Source organism: Terrapene carolina, unplaced genomic scaffold (genome assembly GCF_002925995.2).
Source record: "Terrapene carolina triunguis isolate 2854851 unplaced genomic scaffold, T_m_triunguis-2.0 Scaffold42, whole genome shotgun sequence".
Classification (NCBI taxonomy): domain Eukaryota; kingdom Metazoa; phylum Chordata; order Testudines; family Emydidae; genus Terrapene; species Terrapene triunguis.
Genome location: NW_020664393.1, coordinates 51,090,551 through 51,097,826, shown reverse-complemented (window position 1 = coordinate 51,097,826; position 7,276 = coordinate 51,090,551). Strand labels below are relative to the sequence as shown.

Here is a 7,276-nt window from a genome sequence, read left to right as displayed (position 1 = left end):
TAGTTTGGATACCCATCCTACCTGTGAACCATTGCATCCCTCTAGAAACACTGCCTGGTATTTCTAGAAGTGATATTAAAACACGGCAGCTTATAATATACCAGCTGTTGTAGCTGACCATATTACTGCTAATACTGGGACAAATTCTGTCCTACATGCAACTCAGAAACTATCTACACTAGAAATGCTGTAGCAGGACAGCTACAGCACTGCAGCTGCATCACTGTAGCACTGTAGTGTTGACATAACAGCAACAGAAGGGGTTCTTCCATTGCTGCAGTGAATCCACCTCTCCAAGAGGCTGTAGCTATAACCATTAGATTGATGGAAGAATTCTTCTGCCGACCTAATGGTATCTACACTTAGGGGCTTAGGTCATTTTAACAACATTGCACAGAGCATGAAATTTTTCACATCTTTGAGTGATGTCATTGAGCCGACCTAACTTTGTAGTGTAAACCAGTCCTGATTGAAAAGGAGAAAGCTGAGAATTTGGAAGAGATTGAGAGGTAATAGTATTAATACAGCAAGTTAGATATGAATTTGTAGCTCAGGGGAAATACCATCATCACCAAGGTGGTTTCCCTGGGGTGAGGCTTATCCGTTGCCCTTGGGCTGTGCTGACTCCTGTGATTTCCCCAAATGTGGGAAACTTGACTGCATAGTTTGTGGTAGTAGGGGACTGCATTCATACTTTCTCCAGCCCCGCGCTCAGGCTCTCAATTTGCTGTGTCTCTGCAGCCACTTCATGTGTCCTTCCTGTCTGACAGCCCATGCACTCCTTTCTCAAGTGCTGTGCCCTTCTCCAGTCAGAGGAGAGCTGGCGACAGAGCGTAAGGGTGGAATTTCCTGCCAGTTTGCTAGCTAGTGAGGGTTTTTAGGGTGGGGTGTTGTCCTTTCACACAGTTGATTTGTGGTGTGTGGGTGCCTCAGCTGCAATGAATTACATATACAGCAGTGAAATAGACCCCATGTGTAGCGTTTTATGATTTGATACCTTTGCTAAATATAGTTTCTGGCCCAGATTTTGCCATAATTTCCTGCTGCACACGTAGTCCCAGTGAAATCAACAGGGCTCAATGTAAAGGGAAAAGAATGTAGCCCTCTACTGCTGGACAAGTCTTGCCTTTGGCAGATCCAGTTCCCTTTTGTATCTGGAGTAACAGATCTTAAAAGAGCCCCTTTATTTTTTTCCTTATTTAAATAAGGAAGGAGTGATAAAGTTAATGCTTTTGTTGATACCTATTGCTACAAGAATTTGAGATTTTACTTTTTTTCTGTTGTTTAAATGTCTCAAACTTCTCTCTCATTTAAAAAAATGAAAACAAAGACATGTTGGGGCCGCATACACTGAGGTATTACATCATGGATCTGGGAGATAATAATCCTGTCTCTAAACGGCCATTGTGAGTAAAGTTTTCAAAAGTACCTAACTCCTATTAACTGTGAGTACCATTGAGATAAGACTCTTGCGCACCTCTGACAATTTTACCCTGCATAGCCTCACCTGGAATGTTGCATCAGTTCTGGTCAGTACATGACAGTACTAGGAAATTAAATATGTATACTTAGGCTATGAGATGACTAAATGGGTGAGAGGACACATAATAGTTTTCAAATATGAGGTGTGTAAATACCAAAGTTGGGGAAGAATTATAAAAAGTGGTACATAGATTTATAACTAGAAGCCTTGGACTGGTATAAGAAAGGCAGAATATCAGGAAAAACTTGCTGAAAAAGGGAAGTTGTGGAATTTTAAAACTACCCTGGGCAAAGTAATAGACAATATTAGGAACAATCCCGCATTACCAAGTAGATGGACTGGATGGGACTCAATGGTTTTTTTCATCGGTAACTGCTATGACCATATTAATTACATCTATCTTGCTATTTACCTACCTATAGGCATCTATATTGTCCCCGTGAGTGTAGTATCTGAGTGCCTTTTTTGTGAATTTTGTGTTTTCATTACAAGCCTCCTGGAATTCTCTGAGATACTGGGTAGTAGGTTTGGGGGATTACCAGCAGGCATCTTGGTGGGTCAGATATTTGTACCCCTAACCCATTGCTATCTGCCAATTTATTCTTAATTCACCCCCTTTTGGTTACAGTCAGCTGCACCTGTAACAGTGCATACCTTTTATAGGATCTCAACAATACCTACACACTGCTCCATTTTTTATATAGGTATTATGAAGACCTATAGAAATATGTATACCACAATTTACATAAATGCTGCTTGTGCTACTAAGACAGAGTTTAAGGACAAGGAAACAGCCTTAACTCTGAATGTCTGTTCAGTGGTACCCAAAGGCTTTGTCCTTGACTCCCTTCTATTTTATGTCATCTCATTTCTGGTTTCAAGTACTTAAAAGTTTATGGAATTAAGACTCAGATCTCCATGATACAGGTCAGCTGTATCACTATTTTACAGATGGAGAAAACAGAGCCACAAAGGTAAGTGGCTTTCCCACCATTACATCGTGAACTAGTGGACTGCTAAGAAAACCACTTAGACATCCTGATTCCCAGTCCCTTCTCTAAACATTAGTTCAGTCTTTCCCTACAATTAGTCTTGAACCTGGTGGTTTACTTTATTTTTATTTTCTTCTTCTTTCTTTACCTCCTTCAGCCAGTATCAGCAGTAAAAGTGCAGCTAGTCAAAGTTTGGGACTCTGGGGATGTTCCAGTTGAAGTAGAAATTGGTGATAGGTTTTCATTGATGCAGGTTTGTTTATTTACAAGGATGTACAAAGTCCTGAAGACAAAAGGAGCAGTTTCTTAGCTTACATCACCAAGACTCTAGTCAAAACCCTACCCTAAAGCTCTCTCTCTCCCTTTTTCCAGGATCACACTGTGCTTACAGCTCCTGCTTGGCTTTTCTTGCCTCTTTTCCTCTTTCTTGTTTGTGACTTCAGTATCTGTGTGTTTTCTCACACTTTTACACATACCTACCAAAGCAATACTCAGCCCCAAAGCTCCTGGGTGGGTTCATCACACATACTTTTTGTCTTAGGTGGCTCTTATATTTACAATTATGTTAACTGAAGGATGAGGTCATACCTATCAACCTCAATAGGGTTTCAACCTGATCTATAACAAGGTTTCACCAGGTACTAACAATACATTGTATGATTGCTAAGACATTATCTTGAGTCAATTAAACCACCCACATCTCCCATAAAGAAAATATAAACATCAAACATAGCCAAGGCAAGAGTGTTGGAATCTATGATGTTCAGGGGTTGATTCCCTGAAGAAGACTATAAGACTTTCAGAATGTGCCCAAATTAAACTCTGGAGTGATAGCAATACTGCAGAGTCCTTAAGGGGGTTCAAAGAGGCAGCCTAGCAGGCTTCACCTTTGCTGTTCTGTGTCTCCTCTTTAGATCTTTCTCTGTTGATGTTAACTGCTTAATTCCCAGTCAAAACACTGAGATTCTAACCCACATAAATGATTTAAAATGTGTAATATCTATCTATAAAATATTGATTCTCTGGCTTCATTAGATAGGATGGTTTTTTCATATGTGTTCAGATACCATGGTGATAAGCATATAAGATTAATTACCCAGATCGATAAAAGCAATTATTCTAGCCAATTTTACCTCTGCTGAGAAATATACTTAGAGGTTCTCTGTTCAAAAAGCATTTGCAAAGCTGATGTGTTCTTAGCTTTAAAAATATTTGCCTCTGCACACTGGTCATGAGAGGTGTTCACTTATTAATAAAGGAACAGGTTGGGTAAGGCGCTAGCCATTGCATAGTAAGAATAATACAAACTTATTTTACTATCTTTTCTACTTGAATATATGCTTGCTGTAAATGATTATTTATTTATAAGAAACATTGAACAGCTGTGACCAAATAAGTATATTTGCTAATGTAAACAAGCTGTGTTAACACTCACTTAATTTAGGCCAAAACAATACAGGCAGCTGTAATACAATGGTAGATAATTTACAAGTTTCTTCCTTCCCACTCCCAACGACTTAGTATAAACAACCTTCCTCTAAATGGAGAATAGTAAAGATTTTTCCAAGAAAACAGCAATTCCAAAAACAAGTACGAAATACCCCACTCAAGCTTAAAGTAATGGCTCTCTTCTGTTGGTGTATGGATCAATATTAGTCGTTCAGGTTCTTGCGACTTTTAGTTTAGATTACTTCTTACTCCCTTAGGACTCAGTCCTATGGGCAGTTGAGGGTGGTTAACTTCTTGCAGGATCAGGCTCATGATGATTAATCTTGGTGCTGCACATCTATTAAATGATGTAGGTTCTGATCTATAGTGGAGTTTCAGATGACAGGGGTTTTGGAGCAGATTAAGCTTCTTTGTGGTGGTAAAGCACACGCACTTGAATAGCAGGTAACAGACAAACAAGGTCTGATGGCCCAATTCTGGAGTGGCTCAGCTTGCATAACTCCCACTGAAGTCAATGGAATTTATAGATGCTAAATAAGGCTCAATATATTGTAAACTGGTGCACCTGGCATTCCCATTGTCTGGTAAATTGGGATCACTGCCTAAAAAGACAAAATAATAAAAAAGAGATGTGAAAGTGGAATGAATAGTTTTGCAAATCAAGTCTGTTTAGGGAGTTATTTTTTAAATTGACTTAAGCTCTGATCCTGCAAACACTTATGTGCATGCTTAACTTTACTGCCATTTTATTTGATTTTAATGGTACTACTCAGAGTAGTAAAATTGAGCATGTGCAAAAGTGTTTTCAGGATCAGGCCTTAGACTTTATTTCCTCTTGTCAAAGTGTTAAACAATCACAGACTTGGAACCACCATAATGTTCTGCAAGATGATGTAATACTTGCAATTTCCTGTTCTTGCTACAATCAATCTTACAAATAATGGATTAACTTTATGCCATTTTCTCATTCTTGTTCTAATTTTTGTCATAGGAGCCAGAATATGTTATCAGAGACACAGAGAGAGATGCCAGCCATTAAATTGTGGTGATAATTCATTTTTGTGACAAAAATTGTTACAAGAACAGAAAATGGCATAACATTTCCCCACACTTATGCAATAAATATATTAATATTGTCAAAAATTATAATGATTACTGGAAATAATACCAATTCAATCTGGTTGATATTTTGCTTGATACATGTTCCTATACTGTTTCATATTTTGTGAAGATAAAATGTTCACCATTAAAAGATTAGTGTTTTCTTTCAGTTATCACACATGATATTTGAAAGCATAGAGTAGGAAATAACTGTGGTAACTGTTAGCAAATGTTGACTTTTTAATGGCAACCATTATAAAGAGAGGCTTGATGCCAATATAACAAGTATCATCTTGGTGGTTATCAGGACCTCCAAAACTAACATGACCCTTGACAACTCGAGCTAAAGGACTGAGGACATGGTCCAGCTCCCAAGTCAAATAGAAGATTCCCATTGAGTACAATGGGAATTGGATCAAGCCCTAAGTCTCTAGCCATCGACTATAGCTGACTCAGTCTAGAAGGGGGACATAACACATGTTGAACAGTGGGTTACAGCAACACCCTTATTAAATAGAAATAAATACATGGCTGACCAGCTGTAGCATGGATAGAGGAGAAGGAAGGGTAAGAAGAACAAAAATAAAAGAATAAGGAAAAGAAAGAGGGGGTGAGAGCAAGGAGTAGGAAGAAAGAATGAAGGGATGAAGAGATAGGCTTAGTGGATGAAAAGGGAGGGGAAATTTAAGAGCAAAGGAAGAAGTAGAAGACTGATATCAGGAAGAGGAGAGTAAAAAGGCAGCATAAAATGAGGACAGCAGGAGGAGAGACAGAAAGCAGAAATGAGAGGAAAAGACATGGAGAGAGAGAGAAAATGAAAAAGAGAGAGAGATTGAGAAACCCTTCCCTGCCAGAAGCAGCAGCTCTTCTCAGACAGTGACAGGAATCATGGTTTCTGGAACAACTGATTGAAATAATAGGATTTGACAGGGGATGCCAAGATCACCTCATGGAAGGTAGGAGAGGAAATCTGGGGCAGACTGCAGAGGTGGGTGGGGAGAATTGAAAGGAGGGTATCTGTCTTTTCATACAGCATCTAATAAAAGTTGTTAATATATTTTTAAATGTGTGAAATTTTTAGAGCATTTTTTTTAATGCTAAGTACCAAAATTAGGGTGCTCATCTGGAATCGCCAGTTGCTGAGCTTGTTAAAAAATTAGAGAGAACAATGACTAGGAGCACTCTGCAGGCTAACTTCCTGAACTTCAGCCTTCACCTTAGCTCTACTAACTCTTTGAGGTATAATACATGACATCTCTGTGTACCTATGAACAGAGAATGCTAACTGCTGATGACACAAAAGGGCCAGATTTATCCCTTGTGTAACTAAAATGAGTTATACCAGAGAGATATCTCTCATGTAACTACAGTGAGTTATACCAGAGATACATTTGCTGCAGTATTTCTAAACCAGACAATTAGTGCAAAATCTTTTTTCTTTTGACACTGCTGACTCTAGTTTGCTGCTGGACCACACTGGATATTGTGGGCTCCAAAAGTCGTATGCCCCACTCATCATTTCTACCTCACATTTCTGTGAGAACTGAAGTCTCTGTCAAGCCCTGTGCATAATGCAATAGATTAGACATCAATTATGCAGCACAGCCCCTAAATTTATGTAGCAGAGCTGCATGAAATTATTAAACAAACTGGGACTTATGTGGCATTGTTAACTGATAGCAGCTGAGCCTTGGGACAAAACCAGAGAGAGCACAATCAGTAGGGAAATTGGAGGAACCAGAGTGGAAGCTTGGAGGAGGAAGTAGCTGGTATGGGAACTGCTGCTAGATGGGCGCTCTAAAACTATGTAAATCAGTAGCTCTGCATGGCACCCGCTTTCCCCTGCTGCACATCTCATAAGCTCTGTGTGTGTGTGTGTGTGTTTGTGTGTGTGTGTGTGTGTGTCCTCCCTCCTCCTACTACAGAAGTATACTATGGGGGTTTGCCCACCCCACTGCTTCTGCTTTCTAGAGGGTTGCATTGGGAAACCTCGATCTGTACTCAGGATTATTCTGAGACATCTTCCTCATTTCTGATGTCTTGTCTGGGTAAAGTGGGGTTGGATAGTGTAGAGGCACAAATTCCTGATATATCTTAGAGCAGTGGTCCCCAATCTTTTCCATCTGGCGGGCGCCAGACGACGAGCCACGGAGGACCGTGGCGGCAGATGAGCATCCACCGAAATGCCGCCGACAAGCGGCAACGTTAAATCGGCGGCATTTCGGTTGCGACGCCTTTGGATGACACTGCT

General features: G+C 39.8%; 1 non-coding gene across 1 annotated transcript; it reads left to right on the top strand.

Moving 5' to 3' along the window:
• Nucleotides 1-539: 539 nt before the first annotated feature.
• Nucleotides 540-703, top strand: LOC112117755. Its single transcript, XR_002908984.1, has one exon. It is a non-coding gene; the product is annotated as a U1 spliceosomal RNA (small nuclear RNA).
• Nucleotides 704-7,276: the final 6,573 nt, after the last annotated feature.